The sequence below is a fragment of the Pan troglodytes genome, chromosome 16 (genome assembly GCF_028858775.2).
Source record: "Pan troglodytes isolate AG18354 chromosome 16, NHGRI_mPanTro3-v2.0_pri, whole genome shotgun sequence".
In the NCBI taxonomy this organism is placed as follows: Eukaryota; Metazoa; Chordata; class Mammalia; order Primates; family Hominidae; genus Pan; species Pan troglodytes.
In genome coordinates this window covers 43,295,027-43,316,799 of record NC_072414.2, presented here as the reverse complement: position 1 = coordinate 43,316,799, position 21,773 = coordinate 43,295,027, and the positions used below count along the sequence as shown (strand labels likewise).

At 45.3% G+C, this 21,773-nt stretch overlaps 1 protein-coding gene and 1 long non-coding RNA gene across 10 annotated transcripts in view; one reads left to right on the top strand and one right to left on the bottom strand.

The window, feature by feature from the left end:
• Positions 1–500: 500 nt before the first annotated feature.
• LOC107968624 (uncharacterized) lies at positions 501–19,938 on the bottom strand. 9 transcript variants are annotated; one of them, XR_010151689.1, is made up of 7 exons: positions 19,734–19,870; positions 14,780–15,205; positions 14,035–14,073; positions 6,893–7,192; positions 2,588–4,802; positions 2,002–2,092; positions 501–1,432 (listed from the first exon to the last, which is right to left on the bottom strand). It is a non-coding gene; the product is annotated as an uncharacterized LOC107968624 (long non-coding RNA). The 9 variants fall into 9 exon arrangements; XR_010151690.1 differs by having other exon boundaries at positions 19,823–19,870; XR_010151693.1 differs by having other exon boundaries at positions 14,780–15,202; positions 19,823–19,847.
• The window catches only part of CYP19A1 (cytochrome P450 family 19 subfamily A member 1), a 110,688-nt gene continuing 93,427 nt past the window's right edge, over positions 4,513–21,773 (top strand). Inside the window, exon 1 of the mRNA XM_063794949.1 lies at positions 4,513–4,606. The gene's annotated coding sequence lies outside the window, so the exon portion shown is untranslated. The remainder of the gene's footprint in view (positions 4,607–21,773) is intronic.

The window sequence follows — 21,773 nt, the reverse complement described above, 5'->3', positions numbered from 1 at the left end:
GGCCCCTTCCTGTAGCTCCAGCATTCATTTGGTGCAGAAGAAAACACTGAATTCCTTGGAGCCATTATTGAGGCTTGAAAGTTTGGAAGCTCTGTGTTAGCAGCATTTTAGGGACAGTTCAGCCAGAAGTGGATGTGTTCCCTACAGACATGAAATTCTAGCAACTGCATTGTTTCCTAATGGGATCACAGGCTATGGACTCATGGAGCTGAAAAAGTCTCCACAATGGGACAGAAACTGAGAGGTGCTGAATCCAGCTGGTGAGACCCAGCACAGTAGAGGCTGGCCCAATGCCACCCAGTGAGTTAGTGTTTCCTCAAGATTGTTACAGTTAAATGCACTTGCAAAATCCTAGTGCGGAAGCGGGGGTGGGGGTGATGCAAGGATGGAAAACATTTTGTCCAGCATCAGATTATGACAAGGGCTCTTCCTAAAAGTTAAGAATGTGATGACTGAAAGGGGCCTAGGATATATTTTATATATTGGAGGTGGTACTGGCATTTGAGTATTTCTAGTTTGCTTTTATTATCTGGATGATGAACAGTAACAACAGCAGAAGCAGCAATAAACTCTTACATAAAATTTATCTCTAAATGCCAAAGCAGTTTGTTTCTCTAAATATAGTGTACAAAAAGAGAGGTATTTACATAAAGTGACTCGCTATTAATTTATTAATTGTCACTTGCACTTCCCAATCAGGTAAGGATTGCACAGTTCAGGCGAAAGCCTCCACTGGCTGCTTGTTCTCTGCTCAGCTCTTGGGCACAGACACCTGCCCTGCCTTGTGATGAGGAAGCCTTCCTCTGACAAGGGCAGAGATCTCCATACTCACCAACAGCTCCTTTCCATGCACAGGGAAGGAGCCAGGGGCTCGCAGGTTTTCACTCAGCCTATTTCAAGCCCAGCCTAAGCAGCCCCTTTGTCTGTGGAGCCAGGTCTGACCCATGGCCCGTGGCGGGAAGGCCACACCAGATGCAGATGTGGGACGGGAGCTGTAGCTCCATCTTCTCATTCTCTTGCAGAAGGGGATGAGTGTGGTGCTCCCTGACTTAGCAGCTTCTCTCAGGAATTTTATTTATCATTTTTTTTTTCCCCTAAACAGCATTTCTCTCCATTTAGTTAACAGGATGTTGATGGGTTTCTCTTCCTTTTGGGGTCCTTCCCTTTCAATGAGGGCCCAGGCCTTCCCCCTTCCCAGCATAGTCCAGCCTGCCTGGATACTCTTTCATGGGCCTCTGGGGCCAGAGGACAAGTCCCTAGTGCTGTCCATCTGCTCTGTGCATGTCTGTTCAATTCAGTAGATGTTCACTGAAGAGCCACTCCGGGAGGATCCAGATTAGGCCTGGAGAATGTAGCAATGGAAATGTTTGATATCTGACTTCATGGAGCCTGTAGATGAGTGAGGGACACAAGTGGGACCTTAAAAAATCATCTACAAGACAGAGAGAGATATGATCAAGTTAGAAGGTCTTTTCTTAAAGAACCCAGAGATAATCTACCCCTAGATGTGCAGACGAAATTAGGGCCAGAGGGGGTGGATGAACTGGTTTGAGGACTCTAAGGATGGCGTAAGTGATTTCGAATCGAAAGATGGGGAAGGAGCTCCTGGAGAAGGTGGCCACTGGGCAGGGCATCATGAGGGAAATTGGATTGTGGCAGAGGGAGCAGGGTGAGCACAGGCTGGGAAGGAAAGTGTGGTGGGCTCCCCCAACAGTAGGCAGTCATGGGGGATCTAGGGGCATGGTGGGTGGATGGGGAGGGGTGCTCACAGGGTCCATCAGTGATGATTGTGAAGGGCCTGAATTATGTGTGCAATGGAGAGGAACTGGTGGGTCACAGATGACTTCTATGGGGGGCTTGGCCAGCAGTGTGCAGGGTGGTTGGGAAGTTCAAAGGCTGTAGCTTGGGTGTGGGCAAGAGACAGCAAGGCCCTGGATAAAGTAAGCTGGCTGGAGTGGGGAGACAGGAATGGGTTGAAGGCACAGGGTGGAGAGAACCCACCCATTGGGTTCCAGCTGCACTGTCCAGTACAGGCCGTGAGCCACAGGTGGCTGTCGAGCACTGGAGTGTGGCTGGTCTGAATTGAGATGTGCTGTAAGGATAAAACACACACCAGATTTTGAAAGCTTGATGTGAAGAATGTACAATTCTCAATCATTTTTAAAATATTGATTACATGATGAAATAATTTCATTTAGAATATGCTGGGTTGAATTAAATATATTAAGATTAATTTCACCTGTTTCTCTTTTTAATATGTGTGTTACACAATTTAAGATTACTTACATGGCTCACATTCTATCTCCATTGGACAGCACTGGGTTAGAGGGGAAGAGGATAAGGCAGAGCTTTGGGGACAGGAAGGAACAGGGCTGAGAGGAGGACCTGAGAAGTGGGGTTAAGGAAAAAGGAGAGATCATACAGATTTGGTGTCTTTCCAGATTGAGACAGCTTTTGGGCCTCTTGGGGCCACAAGGAGCTTCAGAAATTGCCAGTGTCTTTACATGGAGTACCTGAAATGTCTATCTGGTCTCCTCACTCACCTGGCACCTAACCATGTGCTGTTTTGTACTTGACTGTTGCTTACCTGTGTCTCTAAGTCCTTGCCTCAGCCAGATGAAAAGCCTTCTCAGGGCAATGCCATTGTATCCTGTCTGTTCTCTCCAGTGCTTACTTCACCCAGGGCTAGGGGTAGCAGGTGCTCCCTGGAACTTGGCAAACATCCTCATATTGGGAGGAGCTTGGCTGGTTTTCCTTGATCTCCCTCTTCCCAGTGTGTGGCTCTTGACAACTGATTGGACCCCAGACTTAAGGTAAGACTATACAATGTGATGCTCACAGTGTACACATGATGCAGCTGTGAGCAGGGATGGGAGCCGAGGATGGTGCCTGAGCACAGAGGGGAAGAGCATTGGATGGGAGATTTGAGTTGGAAGGTCAGATCCTCAAAGGTCTAATCATTGGAGTCTCCACATCTGTGAAAGGAGGGGATGATATCTATCTCCTAGTGTTGTAGAAAGTAAGAGTTAATATACGTGAACAAATGATGGCTGGCATTCAAGTGTCGCTCTGTGACCCTCAGAAGGTGTTCACATCCATGAGCTCATCTGAACTTCACAGCAGGGCAGGCATTATTATAATTTCCATTGGCAGACAAGAAACCTGAGGTTCAGAGAATACAAATGACCTGATAGAGATCACCTGACTATTAAGGTAGAGCTGGATCTGGAGCCCAGCCTGACGTCTGCCACTGTCTTTTGCTGTCCACTTAAAAGAGCAGCTTGCACACGTGCAGGGCTACATAGGGTTCAAAGGCCTTTCATGCCCATTAACTGCTTATTCTTCCTAGAAGGATGCATAAGCCCAAAGTTTTGCTATATATGAAGACATGATTTTCATGAGATTCCTGCAGCCAATGAAGAAACAAGCCTTCAGTAATCATATGGATCCATGGTTTAATTGTCCCTTATGGGTGACAGGTGATGGGTTATGAGGATTAGATAAGAGCTGTTTGTAAGAATGTCTACAAGGTGCAGTGACAGGCTCTGGTCAGATATTTTGATCATGCTACAGTGCATGAAATTGTTCATAAGAATTGTATGTGCATCTGTATCTAACAGGATCTGCTTATATCTTCAGAAAACTTTGTCATAAATTTAAATTACTTAAAGTGTCTGATCTTAGATACTTTAAGTAGTGCATTTGAGAATGGGAATGTTGATTACAGTGCGTATAGGGAAATAGATGAATATTCCATTAATAACTATTAAAATCTGCTAAAGCTTAGGCTAAGCTGAATATATTTAGTTGTAATAAAATTGGGTGAACACATTCCAACTTCAGCCTGATTAAGGGAAAGGGTGTAGGGGTGAGACACTTAGGCGGAGCTTGAAAAGGAATGGTGAGAGTTTGGCCAATGGGAAGGGAGGCTGTGCCAGACAGGAATAGTGTGGGCTGACGACAACTGAGGGCAAAGTGCTTGTCCCCTCATAGTTGCGCAATGAATGCAGAGGGGCTGAGGTTCATCTGTCGCCTTCAGCTCTGCAGGCTACATCTCAGGGTGTTTCCTGTGAAAGTTCCAGAAGAAAGCTGTATGGTCAGCTTGGGGAAATATGTGGTTCATGCTGGAATGCTGGACATACCACATTATTGGAAAGATGCACATTGAATGACCGACAAAATGAAACTCAACTTTCCAAATGCTGGTAATGAGAGAAGATTCTGTTCTAATGACCAGTTGTTTCCTGAAAGAATGTCAGCTCGATTCATAATGAATGCATTCTAACCATGACAGCCACAGTCAGGACACAAAAAACAAAGTGTCCTTGATCCCAGGAAACAGCCCTCTGGAGTCTGTGAAATCTAGAAACTAGATTGGGAAAACTCTGACACCCCTGCCCCATGACCAACCAAGACTAAGAGTCCCAGGAAGATTGAGGTCACAGAAGGCAGAGGCCTGCCCCCTCTCCAGGAGATCCCTGACCCATGTGGGGTCATGGGCGGGGCATGAGTGATGTGATGGGAAACTGGCTCCTGGCTCCAGGTAGAACGTGACCAACTGGAGCCTGACAGGAGGTCCCTGGCACTGGTCAGCCCATCAAACCAGGTAAGTCCTTGGAGTCTGAGTAGGGACAAGAGACTGTTCTGTGCTTTGGCAGGGATCAGGAAGATGTTAGAATGTGGTTGTTGGAACTTATCTTTGGAGCTGAACAAACATGGCTTTGCATCTCCACTTTGCTATCAACTGAGTGGCTTTGATTAAGTGGCTTCATTTCTTAGATCCTCAGTTTCTTCATATTCACCTGTAAAATTTTTTTTTACATTTTTAGACTGCTGAGGGCAGTAAATTAGATCATGTACATAAAGCACCGAGCACTGTGCTAGACACATTGGTACTTACTACACAGTGGGATAGCACCCCAGCTGTGACAGCCTTGTGAGGGGAGCTACACAGGAGGCCCAGGGAGGGTGCTCTGAGTTAAGGATAGGTCCAGATCCTACACTTCTAGCAACATCCAAAGCCCCCTCTTGAACATGTTGGGGTGTGATGGGGGTGGGGAGATACAGTCGTGTTCCCTGGCTGTGTCAAAGTGTGAAATCTTTATACTCCGTCTGCCCCAGATTCTCTCAAAGAGCACAGAATTGAAGGATAGCACTGGACCAAGTGTCAGGAGAATAGAGATGGGCTCTGCCACTCCCTGGCTGGGTGACCTTGGACAAGTCCTTCAACCTATTGAGGTCTGGGCTTCTTCATTTGTACATTGGAACAAGATTATCTGCTCTGTCACAGGATGAACTCCAGCCTCATTAGCCTGGCATTCAAGAACCTTCCATCATATTCCCTCACCACAGCTCCCGTGAGTCCTCTTCATGCCCACATGGTTCTGCCATATCAAACTCTTCTGGGCCCTTCTTTCACCCCTAGACAGAATGTTCTTGCATTCTGTGTGGGGGTGAATGTTCTTGCCCAAATCTCTGTGTATCTAAAGCCCATATACCTTTGCATCCCCTGCAGCATCTCGCACAGGGGCTTGCATAAAGCAGATCATTGTTTTCTCAGTTAGGATTAGGTTTGGGGCAGGAAAACAAAAATAATATTTATTTAGCAAGTTAGAAGTGATTTTTCTCTTGCCGGGCGCAGTGGCTCACACCTGTAATCCCAGCACTTTGGGAGGCCAAGGCAGGCCGATCACGAGGTCAGGAGATCAAGACCATCCTGGCTAACATGGTGAAACCCTGTCTCTACTAAAAATACAAAAAAAAATAATAATTAGCCAGGCATGGTGGTGGAGGCCTGTAGTCCCAGCTACTCGGGAGGCTGAGACAGGAGAATGGCGTGAACCTGGGAGGCAGAGCTTGCAGTGAGCTGAGAATGCGCTATTGCACTCCAGCCTGGGCGATAGAGCGAGACTCTGTCAAAAAAAAAAGAAGTGATTTTTCTCTTATGCCAAAAGAATCCTAAAAGGAGGGTAGCCCAGGACTGGGAAGGTGGCTCCTTGTGTTAGGGACCCATGCTCCCTCTGTCTTGCCACACCAGCACTCTTGGCACCTTACCTCATAGTCCCATATGGCTGCCTGGGTTTCAGACATCTTATTCTCATTTAGCCAGCAAAGGATGAAAAGGGCAAAGCATGCATTCTCTTCCTTAAGGGAGGCTTCCTAAATGCTGCACATGACACTTTTGCTTATAGCTTTTTGGCTAGAACTTAGTCACATGGTCATATCTAGCTGCAAGAGAGGCTGGGGAATATAGTTTTTAACTGCACATATTGCCATTCCTTCTTTCTTTCTTTTCTTTCTTTTTTTTTTTTTTTAAGAGACAGAGGTCTCCCCATGTTGCCCAGGCTGCTCTCCAACTCCTGGGCTCAAGCAATGCACCCACTTCGGCCTTCCAAAGAGTTGGGATTACAGGGGTGAGCCACCATACCTGGCCATATTGCCATTTCTAATAAAATTGATAGGGGAGACTGGGAGAACAGATATTCACAACCCATACAGTGCCTCTGCCACAGCTACTGAAAGAACCAAAAATACAAAAACTCACTAAGAAGTTTAAAGCCCTATCTAATATATGAGATTATTATTACAAAACACTTAACTCATTTTAGATAAGTTCATTGTCCTGACTTTTAGGTTGAAAACAGCCCAATTTTTCTTCACCTCTAGTGGAAATATGATGACATGTTTTTTCTTTTTTATTTTTTGTAGAGACAGGGTCTCGCTATGTTGCCCAGGCTGGTCTTGAACTCCTGGCTCAAGCAATCCTCCTGTCTCAGACTCCCAAAGTGCTGGGATTAGAGACATGAGCCAACATGCCCAGCCAACATATTTTTTTCATAGAATAATAACTCAGAGTTGTAAGTGAAGATAAATTATTGGTCCTTCCCCTTACCTTACCACATTTTACTACTGAGGAAACTGAACTCCAGTGAGGCTAAGTGATGTGCCCATGATGGCACAGCTGAATGGCGAAGGAACCAGAACTGGGACTTGAGTTCCTGGACTCCATCAGGGCTTTTTCCTCGATGAGCAGCCCATTCAGGTTCTGCTAACTGTCACTCGGAGGCCTTGAATTCTGTGCATCTCCTAACCCTGCGTGAGAGCCCTGCTCTGCCAGCACCCCTGGAGGCAGATCCAGGTCACCGTGTTGTCAGCCACATTCTTGCCAGCACGTAGTTCAAAAAGTTTCCATCTGAAGAGAGGGAAACATGAAGAAATAGAGGAGTGTGCTATTAAAATAACGAGGCCTTTTTGCTAAGAGCAAACAATCACTTCCTTTCCTTGGCACCCAGAATCTGCAGGGCCCTGAATTAGGCACTGAAGGGAGATCCAGGGAAGCATGAGGAATAGTCACTGCCCTTGAGGGCCTGGATGTATAGGTTCATTCTACTTTTCATTCATTTATTCAAGAATTATTTCTTGAGCCTCTACCAACAGCAGACACTGAGCCTGGCACTGGGTTTAGAGCAAGAACCATATAACTGGGTATACAACAGTAAACTGTGCAGATATGGTTCTTGCTCTAAAATTGCTTGTAGTCTAGTGAAGGACAGAGGCAAGTAAACAAGCAACTACAAAATGAAATGAAGATTGCAGTGATGGGGAGGGGAGGGGGTACTCTGGGTGTAGACTGGGGTAGGGTGGGCAAGGCTGAGTGGGTGAGATATCATTACAGTGGAAACCCGAAGACTGAGTATGTGTGAGCTAAGCATGCACCATGAGGGGTCTGGCAGTTGGGACAGAAGTGTACTCCCCATGGAGAGAATGTGCAGGAGCATGCATAACCTTCTGACCGGACTGCGGCAGGCCTGGGTGACGGTGGTGGTGAAGGTGGGGAGTGTTGAGAAACACAACCAGCAAGGTAGGCAGGGGCCCGTAAGTGAAGGACTTTGAAAGGCCTGTTGGAGAGTTTCTGTGTTATCTCAAGGCCAGTGAGATAAAGGGCTTGAAGCAGCAGATTTGTATGTTAGAGTCCTCTGGCCTCGGGGTAGAGAGTGGATGAAAGCAAGCAGGATCAGATTCAGAGAGGTCAATTAGGAGCTGTTGCCAGGGACGGTGGCTTGAACCAGGAAACAGCCCAGAGAGGTACAGAGAGGTTGAGGAATTTGAGACATCTTTAAGAGGTACAACCAACAGGTTTGGAGACTGGGTCGGAAGTAGGAAATGAGGAAGATGGAGGAAACCAACACTTACGAAGAAACAAAGACAGAGGCTGACAAACAAAAGCAATAGCCATTCTCCAGGAAGAAAATGGTGGCATGACCATGTGTTTTGAGTAAGGAAAAATTGCAATGGGCTAGAGAGATTTTGAAGGACTTTCTAGAAGAGTTAGAATTGGAGCTGGGTCTCCGACATGGGTAGGATTTTGGTGGGTAGAGAGGACATTCCAGGCTAAACAATGATGCAAGTTAGAGTTCTAAGGCAGAACAGTGTGTGATTTGTTTAGCATGATTTGGTCATGGTTTTCTTGGGAGAGTCCCAAAGAACTGATTCTCCAGGGGGTGTTACTAAAACTCTTATTGAAAGGAGGGACTACAGAGATGAATCTCATCACTCTCCCAGAATGGCACAGAGCTTTTCATGGACCCCCGGGCCACCTATGTAGGAACCTCAGTGGGTCTGTGGACCACTAAAAGCCCAACATGCCTGAGACTCCACAGATACTGGCTTCCACCATGATAAAGGCAAAAAGTCCCTCTTTCCCAAAATCAATACTTTTATTCTCATAGGCCTCCTGCTGTGGTCCAGTCCCCATGTTGAGAGCTGCTGTCCCAGGGTGTTGCTTCACTACTTCTAGGCTCCTGCAGAGTCCTGCCTCATAGGCCGCACTGGTGAGTGAGGCCAGCAAACCCATCAGGGAGACTACATGAATCCAAGGCCGTGGAAGACTTAGGTTTGGATATTCCCTCTGCTCCCTCCTGGCTGTGTGACCCTAGAATAATTACCCTCTCAAAACCGAGACTCAGAGATGTTGGGTAATTATTCTAGGGTCACACAGCGAGGAAGGAGGAGAGGGAGTATCCAAACCTAAGTCTGTCTGACAGCAAAGCCTGTTCTCTCCATCTCTCCAGGTTCCTAAGCCAGATGAGCGTTGAACCTTTCTTGAATCAAGGTTCCAATTCCAAGGTAGGAAAGCACAGTGAGTCAGGGAAATATTTACACTGAGACCACGCACCCCAGCCCTTTCCCAACCTGCTCTTGTGTGATCCTTTTGAGGTTTTTTGTTTGTTTTGAGATAGAGTCTCACTCTGTCGCCCAGGCTGGACTGCAGTGGTATGATCTCAGCTCACTGCAACCTCTGCCTCCCAGGTTCAAGTGATTCTCCTGCCTCAGCCTCCTGAGTAGCTGGGATTATAGATGCCCGCCACCATGCCCAGCTAATTTTTGTATTTTTAGTAGAGATGGGATTTCACCATGTTGGCCAGGCTGGTCTTGAACTCCTGACCTCAAGTGATCCCCCCACCTCAGCCTCCCAAAGTGCTGGGATTACAGGCATGAGCCACTGTGCCTGGCCTTAAGTTTTTTATAGATGGGAAAACCGAGGTCCAAACGTGAGCAAGGGCTCTGCATGCTACCTCTCTATTTTCTCAGCCCCTTCTGCAGGCTCCATGCCATAAGAACATGGCTCCTAAGGTTCAGGCTATGGCCCCAGTTTAGGTGGTGCCTCTGCTCTGCTCCCCACCACCCCAGCCTCCTATTTGAAGGCCAAGACTACTCAGCTTTGATTCAGGTTGAATGAGTCATCAAGGGTAAAACAAAGAAGAGAATAAAACAAAGAAGAGAAGGCCTATTCCCTTGCAGATGAAATCAATCCACCCACCTTTTGACATCTTTTTGTTCTAGAATGATGACAGTATGCAATGACTCAGAATCATCACACTCACAGAGACTACTTTGTATTTTTTCTTGCAAATGAAGAGACAATATGCCCAAAAAATGAGCTGAAAATGGCTCATGAAGGGAGGGAAGATGACCTCCAGCACACCAGGGCAGAGTGGGGGCCACATGAAGGTGCAAGAGTGGGAGGGAACCACAACGCCTTGGCAGAGAGGAGAGCAAGTGGGGGCCAAGCCACAAAGCTCTTCAAGGCCAGTCAACGGTGAAACCTGAAGGAGTCCCATCCATCCCCAAGTCTGCTTGAGTTAAAGCCCTGCACCCTCACAAGCAGCTGGAGGGAGGGGAGGAAAGATATTTTCAAAAGAGCCATCATATATGGGGTGTGGGAAAGAAAAACTTGCTGCGTCTAACACCAGAGAGCCTCTCCAAGCCAAGCCATCTGCCTCAGGGCAAAGGAGGGAATGGAAGCGGGAGAGAAGGGTTTGGAGCCAGCTCTCAGCAACATGTTTCTATCTGGAGAAATGAGCTGAGAAGATCTGAATCTTCTCCAGTCTGTTCTGCAAATGTGGGATAATCGGCCCCTGGCCCAAAGGCTGGTGCTCACAGCGTGGCTCTGGCATTACCCAGGACTTTGGTTCTTGGTGATGGGGAAGAGGACAAATTTGGAAGCCAGAGAAGCTAGGGCTGGATGGTCTGGAGGAAAACCTCCACTTCTCTCAGACTGTTTTTTCTGAGGAAACAGATGATTGCAACCTCAGAGGTTGGGAGGATGAAATGATGTAATGCATCTGGAGCTGCTCTGTAAACTGTAAAATGCTATGCAAACAGTGCTTGTCAATGTGTTTACATATATGGGTGAGTTAACATAGTCTGACAGACTGGACGCCAAACTCAGAGTCCAAGGCAATGGGGCATTATATTCTGTGCCTTAGCATCTGGAAAACATGATGAAATTGGAAATGCATTTATTGAAAATGAAAAGTTTTCTACAGAGCTTCCTGTCCTTTCCAATGAATTCCAGGCTTCCCATGGTGCTTGCAGGGCTCTGCCGGAAGCTGCTGGGAAAGCTGACTTCCATTCTGGTTGCTATGAACTCCATTTTTGGTTCTGTTCTGTGACCATCTTCATTTCAGTCACTTGCACCATTATAAGGATTGAAAAGACTCTTGGCAGAAAAGCAGTTTTTTGTTTCATAGCATTAGGGTTTGATATATAATATTTTTGAACAGAAAAATTTCACATAAGAGTTCATAAAGGGTGGTATTTTAGAGCTGAAGGGGCTTAGAAGACTGTCTAGTTCAACCCTGAGATTTTTTTCAGGCGAGGAACTGAGGCCCAGGCAGAAAGACTGGTTTTCTCCAGCTCTCACACATGTCAGTGAGCCAGGGTTAAAATCCCCAGAGGTCTGACTCCTATTCATGTGCTACTTCCCTTACCCCAGGGTCAAAAGCTCAGATGCTTTCAGAGTCCAGATAAGTGAGGAGGAGGGCATTGGCGGGTAGGAAGGTAGGGAGTTGTGGGACGTTCAGTTTTGTTTATATTTATCCTGTTAGAGGTTTAACGAGCTACTTGAATCTTAAATTTATGTCAGTCATCAAATCTGGGAAGTTTTCAGCCATTGTTTTTTCAAATATTTTTTTCTATAACAATCTCTTTCTCCTTGCCTTTACGGATTCCAATGACATGAACATTAGACCATTTGGTATTGTCCCACAGATCCTCGAGGCTTTATTCATTATTTTTCAAACACTTTTCTATCTTTCAGATTGGATAATTTCTGATGATCTACCTTCCAGTCTACTGACATTACCTCTGTCATTTGCATTCTGCTATTGGGCCCATCCAGTGAATTTATTTCAGATATTGCGTTTCTCAGTTCTAATATATGCCATTTGGTTCTTCTTTTATATAATTTCTATTGCTTGACTGAGAATTTCTATTTTTCCATTAATTGTAAGAGCATTCACCTTTATGTCACGCAGGATGATTATAATAGATGCTTCGGAGTTTTTTTTTTTTTTTTCCAGTTCCAACATTGTCTTATGTTTTCCCTTGAGAACTGGTCATGTTTTCCTGGTCCTTATCACTTTGGGTAGTTTTAAATTGTTTCCTGGACATTTCATATAGTATACTATGAGACTCTGGGTCCTGTTAAAATCATAAAGCATGTTGAGTTTTGTTTTGTTTTAGCAGGTAATCAACCCCGTTAAGTTCAACAGCAAGCTCTGTCTCATCTTGTGTAGGCAGTGGTCTCAACGTCAGCTCAGTTTTCAAAGCCTTTGTTAATGCTGTTTGTGTTCCACACATGCACATCTTGGAGGTGAGGTCAGGACTTGTGCTGGCTCCTACATGGAATCCCTTTCTCCCCCTCTTTCCTCTGCAACAGTTCCGTCTTGCCGGAAAAGGACCAGCTCCTTTTCCTGGTCCTCTGGCTAGAAGGATGGATTTCTCTCAGAGCTGGAGCCGCTGATGATGTCACAAAGTTTCATGCCACTTGGTCAGACCTTAGAGCAAAGTGCAAGGGGAAAAAAGTGAGGACTCCCCTGATACTTTTGACATAACAGGGACCCCTTTTCTGAATTTCTGTACCCAAAGGGACAGGTTTTCTCTTGAGATTTTAGTGCTCAAGCTGCTGCCAAGGTGATGGCGGTACAGTTTGGGGGCTGCATCTGACTGTGTGTCCAAGCTGAGAGAGAAAAAAAGACAAAGATTTTCCCCACACTTTTTGTCTTGCAGAGGCCCCTTTTCCAGATTATCTATCCAGAAAGATGGGCCATTTCTTGGGGTTGTTGCTGTCTATGACTGCTGGGAGGTCTCATGATTCAGCTCACCCTTGGGCCAAAGCCAGGAGAAAACAAATTCCAGGAAATTCACCATCACCATATTGGTCATTCAGCAAATTTTGACTTCTTTTCGCAATCTAGCTGCTTTTAGAGGACTTTTCAGAGACCTCAGTTAATTGTTTTTTTTTTTTGTATTTTGTTAAGAGTGTTTGGTTGTAATCAGTGAGGGAGATAGTGTGCAATGCATGCCTTCCATTTGGTTGGAACTAGAAGTTGAGCAACACAGTTGGAATTCATCTTTTTTGGTTAGTGCTTCCCCCAGGACTTTCACGGACAGAATCCCAAAATAGAACCTGTATTTGGGAATCCTATATTCCCTGGCCTGGTGGTGGCAGGTCCCAGGAGTCTATGGCTCCAAGTTTTCTACCTTATTTGGGTAGACACTTAAAACAATGCTCATTCAACAAAGACGTAGTGGGTGCCCACCATATGCTATATCCTGGAGACACAAAAATGACTAAGACATAGTGCCCACCCTCAAGTAGCTCATGGGCGAGTGGAATAAAGGGATTTTCAGTAAAAATTTAAGATCCAAGCTTGAAAGCTTCTTTCCCAAGACATCTTGTGAATCTGAGAACCACAACACCTTGTCAGAGAGCAATTTCTAGCCTGATTCTGGAGCTTTGCCCTTCTAGAAACTTCTATCATTGTTTCTCTCCTCTGAGCGGAACCAACAGTAAAGCACTATATATTAAAAAACAGTATATAAAATGCTCCTTTTGTTTTGTGAACTCTACAAATGCCTAGATTACCTGTTTTTAACAGTCTTCTTGCCTACTAAACATAGACTTAGAGAACACAGTCTGTTTTGGGGCTCCAGAACTCAAAAGGGAAGTGAAGACAATGGAGAGTGTTCAGATAGCACTTTTAGTAGATAGAATCTGATATTTAAAAATAAAGAGTGGGGGAGTTGGGGGCCATCTGCCAAGGAGATAATCCTTCATAAAGCAGATTAACCATATCTTTGTCTTAGTTCAAATCACTATAACAAATTACCATAGACTGGGTAGCTTAACCAACAAACATTTATTTCTCATTGTTCTGGAGGCTAGAAATCTGAGATCAGGGTGCTAGCAGAGACAGGTTCTGGCAAGGGTCTTTGCCAACTTTTGCTGTATTCTCACATAGCAGAAAGAGAGCTAAAAAGCCGTCTGGTACCTCTTCTTACAGAGGCACCAATCCAATTCATGTGGGCTCCACCCTCATGACCTAATCACCTCAAAAGGTCCCACCACATAATACCATCACACTGGGGATTCAATTTCAACATGTGAATTTTGGGGGAACACAAACACTCAGTCCATAACACTCCCCCAGCCCACCTCTGCTGCCTTTTCTCTTTGAAAGCACTTACCTTCTCTTTCTGCATTGATGTAATGCCAGGGGATTGGATCTGGGAAAGGAAGTAAAGGTGGGAGGGAAGAATCAGGGTTCAGCCATTTAGCGAGCACAAGTAGGTGCCATGTGTCAGCAAGGGTACCCTGTGCATGAGTTATTTTACCACCCTTACAGCAATCCAGCAGGCCTGTGTGATAAGTGTTGTGTTTCCTGTGTGGTAGACGAGGAGACTGAGACTCAGAAGTGACGTGATTTTTCTCAAGGTATTAGCTGGCAAATTGTAGACTAGAATCCAGGTCTCCTGAGTGTGGGTTCTGTTTATCTAGTTTACCTACTGCGCCGGCCTCTAAGACTTTGGGGTCTGAATATGTACCTCTTCATACCACTAGAGCCCCAGCAGTCTTCTAAGTGACATGTGAGCCATACTGGGGAGGAGTTTGGGGAAAGGAGACCTTACCACCGACAGCAGAGTCTGGGGGCTCATAAGAGAGGAAGATGCCCACTGGGAAGCCAGATCTCAGGTTCTTCAGACCTATACCTCCCTGGGGTATAATTCAATCAAGTGCTTATTCCCCTCTTTAAAAAAACTAAAATGATGCAGAAACTAACTATGAAACAAAGGAAGAAAAAACAAGAGAAGGCAGGGATTATTTCCCAGGACATTTTCCTCTGACCAGGAGGGTAAGTTGGGGACAGAGGACCGACTTGGTGGGGATCAGAGGCAGCCCAAGGGAGAAGAGTCATTCCTTCTACTCTCCCACCTGTCCTCATTGCTGGCTCTGACCCAGACGAGAGCTGGGGGCGTTGACATGGGAAGCTTCTCTCCTTCCTGAGTGGTCAGTGAGGGGCAGCTTCTCCTCCTACTCCAGGAGGGTTGGGGGAACCTGCATGTTGCATCCCAGAGCAGCCAGAGCTTCTTCTTGCCAGTCTCCTACCTTCCCTTTCTGGCTCCTTTACTCCCACCTCCTCATGCCCTCTTTCTCATTTAATAGCAGGGAGAAAGGAAATGAAACTTGATGGAGCCTGACTGTGCCAGGCACTGTGCCAAGAACTTTGTGTTCATTTGTTTCTAGAAGAGGGCTTGGTATACTGTAGATGCTCAATAAACGTTAACTCTTAGCTTTAGTGTCTCCGGTCCTTCACTTCAGTGATCTCTAGGCACAGTTGATGGCTCAGTTTCACAACTGCTGCAGAGAGGAGGAAAGAACAATGTCAAGTGGTTGGGTGGGGGAAAATGAAACTGGCATTAGGGCTAATCACATACATTTCTCAGGGTGCTCCTCTTTTGAGGCCCTATTTCCATGAGAAGGAAATTGAGGCAAACCCAGAAGCTGACAGCTTAGCTGGGAACCAAAGATGATGATATACGGGAGCCCATGGAATCTCACAGCTCGAGCAGCACTTTTGGCACCAACCTGCACCCAAAGAGCATCTTTAAAAGTTGTCACATACTTGCTCCGGGCAGCTCTTTCACACCACTACCATGCTCTGTGTCAGACATGACTAATTTTTTAAATCTCTGACATTCTCAATTAGTCATGAGCTAATTCTGTAAGAATGTTAGAGTAAGCACACTAAAATTATATTCTTCTGCAAAGAGAAAGAAGATTACCTGAGACCACTTGTCCCCCCTCAAAGAAGCAAGGTCTCAGCCAAAATCTTTGAAGCCTTGTGACATCAATAGATTTTCTAGGGTGGCATCATGTCCTTTTGATTTTTCTGTATATAGTAGTTCGAATGCCACCTTCTCCTCTCCTTTCCATTGCCACTGCCCTGGCTAGGTCCTCATCAGTGCCATAAACTCTCACCAGGCTCCCTGCCACCAATCCAAACAAAACCAAACACTACTAGTCATGGATCTTCATGGCACGTTTTCTTTCGTTGGCTCCAAAAGCCTCCAGTGGCTTTCCATTGCAGATTGGAAAGGTCTAGACTCAGCGATCAAAACTTCCACCACTGATTGCTTTTCCAAACATCTCCCCTACTTCCTGTTGTGAATACCACCTGGTTTACTTATTATCTCTGGCTTGCCATTATCTGGTTTACTTATTATTGGTACATCAATATGTCTAGACCCTTCTGATCTTCCCAACTTTACCCGTGCCTTTTCAGTTCTCTTCTTCTCATTCCTCACCACTGATGGACAGTCATCCTTCCTTCCAAGAAGGGCTTAAGTCTGGTTGCCTGGACTCTAGATAATTTCCCTCCTCCCTAGCAATTCCACCTTTGATTGTCTGGACTCCTTGTGCCATGTACAATTATCCTGTATTGTTAATTGTCTTTCTATGTCTGTAACTTGCTTCTGTGTTATAGACATCATCATGGCACAGTGCCGTGTTTTTCACAGAATAGGTACTTAATATTCTATTATTTAATTTACTAGAACTTTGCAATTTCATAAAGATAACTTTGTCATTAAAAATGTTTCCAGTGGGGATTTAGGGCCCTTGAGATGGTGCAAGAAAAGGAGATAAAGGGTTTTTTTTAAGCTATTTGTTCTTCCTGTGCAAATTACATAACTTCCAATTATTTCCAACGTTAAAGAAATAGTCCCTCTGAATCCTTTATGATTTAAACATTAAAATGATTCACTAGTTTTTAGAAAAAAACAAAAAACAAAAAACAAAAACTGCTGTCACCCTGCCAAAAATGTAAAAAAGAAGAAAGAAAACCCAAATATTGGCTCTTTTGGAGGAAAAATAAACTGGCTGTGCTTTTATTTCTCCAATATTCTGAAAGAACTGGGAATGCACCACAAAATGGCAGTGCTTGTGTGTACCCGAGTGTGTACACCTCACCTCTGTCTTGAGTCCACTCTCCCTACCAAGCTTTTCTTGGGTAGAAGTCATGGAGCCATATCCAGCACCAGTCACCTGAGCACTCCTCTCATAAAGGAGACTTTGGGTTTAATCCCTGCCAGGGGGATTCAAGTGCTGCTCTCCTAAGGAGGAGAGCAGGTTTTCTTTGCTTGACTATATTTCAACACCTCTGACAGAATGACTCCAGCCAGCCAGGGTGCTTTTTTGCTTCCCAGCTTCTCATAGCGCCGCAGATGTAGCATCCTTTCGGTCCTCAACATTTACTTCCCTCTTTACTCACTGTATTAGTTTTCTGTTGCTATGTAATTACCAAAGCTTATTAATTTAAAGCAATACAAGGTGGCACGCAGTGGCTTATGCTTGTAACCCCAACACTTTGGGAGACCAAGGAGGGCGGATCACCTGAGGTCAGGAGTTCGAGACCAGCCTGGCCAACATAGTGAAACCCCGTTTCTACTAAAAATACAAAAATTAGCCCAGTGTGGTGATGCATGCCTGTAGTTCCAGCTACTCAGGAGGCTGAGGCAGGAGAATTGCTTGAACCCAGGAGGCAGAGGTTGCAGTAAGCCAAGATTGCACCATTGCACTCCATCCTGGGCGACAGAGTGCGACTCTGTCTCAAAACAAACAAACGAAAACACACACACAAATTTATTATCTCATGGTACCAGCTGGCTCCTCTGCTCAGGGTCTCACTAGGCCCAAAGCCCTTTTCATCCTGTGTCCCTGTCTATCACTGCCATCATCCCACATCCCTGTCTCTGTGGCATCTTGTGCTTCACAGCTCAAGGTCATATTATCTGCATTCAGTTTTGAGACAATCATAACGTTATGACCACTTTCTCCATTCTTCTCTGCTAGCTGAGTTTCTCCAAGGCCTAAGACATAGGCCACACCCTCACAATTCTATACTCAGGCACTTTCTAAAATCACACATTCCTTAATGCAGTGAAGAATTGATGCTCATGAGTGACATCCTACATTGAAAGGAAGAGACGTGGCCGGGCGCGATGGATCACACCTGTGATCCCAGCACTTTGGGAGGCCAAGGTGGGCGGATAACTTGAGGTCAGGAGTTTGAGACTAGCCTGGCCAATATGGTGAAACCCTGTCTCTACTAAAAATATAAAAATTAGCTGGGTGTGGTGGCAGGCGCCTGTAATGCCAGCTGCTCGGGAGGCTGAGGCAGGAGAATCGCTTGAACCTGGAAGGCGGAGGTTCCAGTAAGCCGAGATCGTGCCACTGCACTCCAGCCTGGGTGACAAGAGTGAAACCCTGTCTCAAAAAAAAAAAAAAAAAAAAAAGGAAGAGACACAATTACCTGAGGGATGAATGGCAAATGTTCTATTTAGAAACGCATTTTTAAAGCTCACCTTGTAGGGTTTCTTGTCATGCATCATTTAAAAAAATAAATTAAAAACCTTGAATATTAGGCTGAGGATTTTCTCTTGAAAGAGACACAGAGACATGGTCAAGTCACTGGGAATTTCATGACTTAGGAGGATTCTCTCAGAAGACTTTCTAAGAATAACTTCAATAATCTCCAATAATCTGCAACCTACTTTTCTTTCATTGAAACAGACAAAGTTAGCTATGGAATTAATATTTGGAAAATGAAGAAAGCTTAAAGGAAATAAACATTTCCCATAATCTTACCATCCACTGAAAACCATGGTTAACTTGACATGGGAGTGGGCTTGGGTTGGAAAAAAATAGGGAGAGAGTTTTATCTCTGGAAAGCATTGCTGGCTCCCTTCCACACTTTACAGCACGTATTAGCTTAGTGACACTGTAGGGAGAAGCACAAGCCATGTAAAGAGGACTTAATTTGTCAAGATTTACTGACTAGCTAGGGGCTAAAAAGAGATGAGTAGGGTGGAAGCAATGGTTTCCACAACACCCCCAAGATAAGGGGTATCACTTGTGCAAATTTAGCACCAGGGAGTGGGGCCAGCCCAGAACTTCAACTCAACATTTGTCAAGCCCTCAGTATACCTTCCAACCCAGAAAAACAATAAAAATGTTAATTTTTGAAATCACTAGCAAAATACTAAATACAAGGTCAATATTTTAAACCAAATTGCCCTGAGAGCACAGTTGTTTCTAATGACTTCCTCCTCCCTGATCGTCTATTTTTCTCCCTGGTCTTATCTTTCTGAACTTTTTTGCTGCAATTGTTGAGCGTCAAAGGCTGAAACCACTATTATCACCACTATTACTGCCCTCCTCTCTGCATTTGAACACCCTGCTGCATCCTGCACCTTGCCTCTTCCTTTATACTTGCTGCTTTGGATGAGGTCCCATGTATCATCCTCAGTCCGGGATTTTCAGGCTCCTAGAAGACATTTCCTCTTACTGAGGCATGGACACGTGCAATTGCAGCCAAAGGTGAATTGGTTGTCAGGTGTTCCTTCAACTTGGCTCCTCTCTGCCCTCTCACTGCCTCCTGCCATCTAATCAGCTCTACTTATCTGCCCCTTAGAGGGACCATCTCTTCAGTTATTAGCCATTCTTGTGTACACACAACCTGCTGGTTTTCACTTCCTTGTATTTGCTCAGACAGTTTTTTCCACTAGGAAGGCAGATGCCTCAAAACCCAGATGGACACTGCCTTTCAGAAGCTCTGCCTAAAAAAAAAACCCACCTACATCTCCTACTTGGCATCTCTAAGCACTTGTGTGTTTAGCCTGGGCTGTGTGTATTTTCACATGTTTATGTTGTTTTCATTCTTGACTTTATAGTGATGACAATACTAATTACTACTTATTTAAGGACTAGCATGTTCCAGGACATATATCTTTTTTTTTTTTAAAGGGCATAGGCAGAAGGAGAGGAAAAGCAGTTCAGAGTACTAAGGGGCTATGATTGGAAGGGTGTCAAGAACTAGCTCTCTCACCCTCAAAAGGCCTCCCTGGCCCAGCCTGTCCTGCCTAAATTCTCTAATCAGAGTGCAGGTCACTGGGGAGTGAAGATTCTCAACCTCACCTCTTTCACCCCTCCACATCTGCCCACCCCATCTCCACTATTCAGTGCAAAGGCTCCTGGGAACAGCGACATTCTAAACTGTTAACAGCTGAAGCCTTCCAAAGGATTCTGCCCCCCAGTGACAGTTGGCTGAAGACTGTGAAAGAGAAAGAGCGGTCCTTCAGGGTTGGGAGACCAAGAGGGAAGGGAAATTACTAGCCTCAGGAAGAAGCAGACTCCCAGCCTGAGCTCCTCACAGCCTACTCCTCCCCAAGTCATGCCTGCAAGCCTCCTTGAGGGTTTACAGGGCATAGCCCTACAAGGGACCCAGAGATGAATCAGACATGGATCCTGCCTTTGAGGAGCTTACTGTCTACTGGCAAAAAGTGCCGAGTACAGTTTCAACCCAGGGCAATTTCAAGGGTTGTGGGACTTCAGAAGAGAGAAAGATGTGGGCTGGACATCAAAGAAGGCCTGCCAGAGGAGGTCGCATTTGAGCTGGACCTCAAAAGATGGCAGGGGACTTTCCACAGGCAGAGATTGGAGGTGGTGCTAGTTATGAAGCCAGACATCTTTAGTTTGAGGCTGTGATCTGTGAGGACAGTGGGGAGAGAGGAAAGCCAGAGAAGGGTAAAAGGCTGAGGAAACCCTGGCCACCTTCTCTAGTAAGAGGACACCAAGGATCATGCTTTGCCTGCTTTAACATCTTGCCTACCATTGCCCTGATGAAAATAGGCCGCTGTTTTGAATTAGCTAAAAGTTGAGAACTCAGACTTGGATTTGATAAGGGCCCTCTGAGGGCAGTTAAACCAACTCTCAGCCCCATGATTCTATGAGTCTGTGATTCACAGGTGGAGCCAATGACACACCTTTGGGACTAGGCAAGGCCTCTTGGTCAGCGAATTCCCTCAGGGGAATAATGCTCCTTCACAGGAGAATGGCAGATGGAAAAACCCCAAAAAGTGAATATGCCCAGGACTGCTCAATTGAATTTACAATAGTTCCAGATTATTGACTAGCTCATGCCTGTCAGCAGAGCCTGAATGGACACATACTTTGAAGAGTATGATGGCAGGTAGAGGTGAAAAAAAAGACTGAATGTGACTTTAGATGGCAAGAACATGACAGTGAGGTACTTGATGAGAACCCCCCAAAAATGATCAAGAAGGGGTAACTGAGTGATAAAGGGGGAGATTAAGAAGCCTACACTTTATTATACCCAGTTCTTTTTTTCCCCACTGTTGCTATTTTAGAATTGCAGCTCTACATTTTGTGGAGGTTACAGAAGGAATCTTGTGAATATTTTTTCTCTGACAGGGAAATAATTATGAAAATCTTAACTTTTATAATATTTGTGCAAATTTCAAGAATAAGTTTTGTTTTATCTTTGGTGGCACCACATGCTTTGGACTTTTGTTTTTAAATCCCAGCATAACCAGTATTTTCCAAGGATTCTAATCATTCCCAGTGGGCTGAATTTAGCCAGCAGTAACCCTAGCCTTGCAAAGACAAAGCAACCAGTGATATTTGATAAAATAGAAGCTGACAGACAAATCAGGTCTAGTCAATCAAAGGATGACGAGCAGAAGACCCAGGCCAGAGAGAGCACTAGCACGTCTTGGATGGCCAGAAAAAGTAGGGAAGGAAGGCATGCGGGGGGTCAGCCCAAATAGGGGTCAGTATGCAGGGCTCTGGCCTCCAATCCTAAGACCCCTTGGGAGGGGAAAAGCATTCATTTTCTACTTCACTTTTTATGTACTTGCCTTGGCAGAAGGAGCCTTGGTCTTGGAGGTGTAGCCCCGGCATCCCAAATGAGATGAAGCCTGCCTCTGGTCAAGTTAGGACCAGAAAGGCTAAGTCGATCTAACTTGGAAAGGAAGCTTTGTGCTATCTCAGTTTTATGCTCAATGTCTGCCTTTGAGGGGCAAGAACAGCCACACAGGAGAACAAAGAATCTCAGGGTATCAGAGAG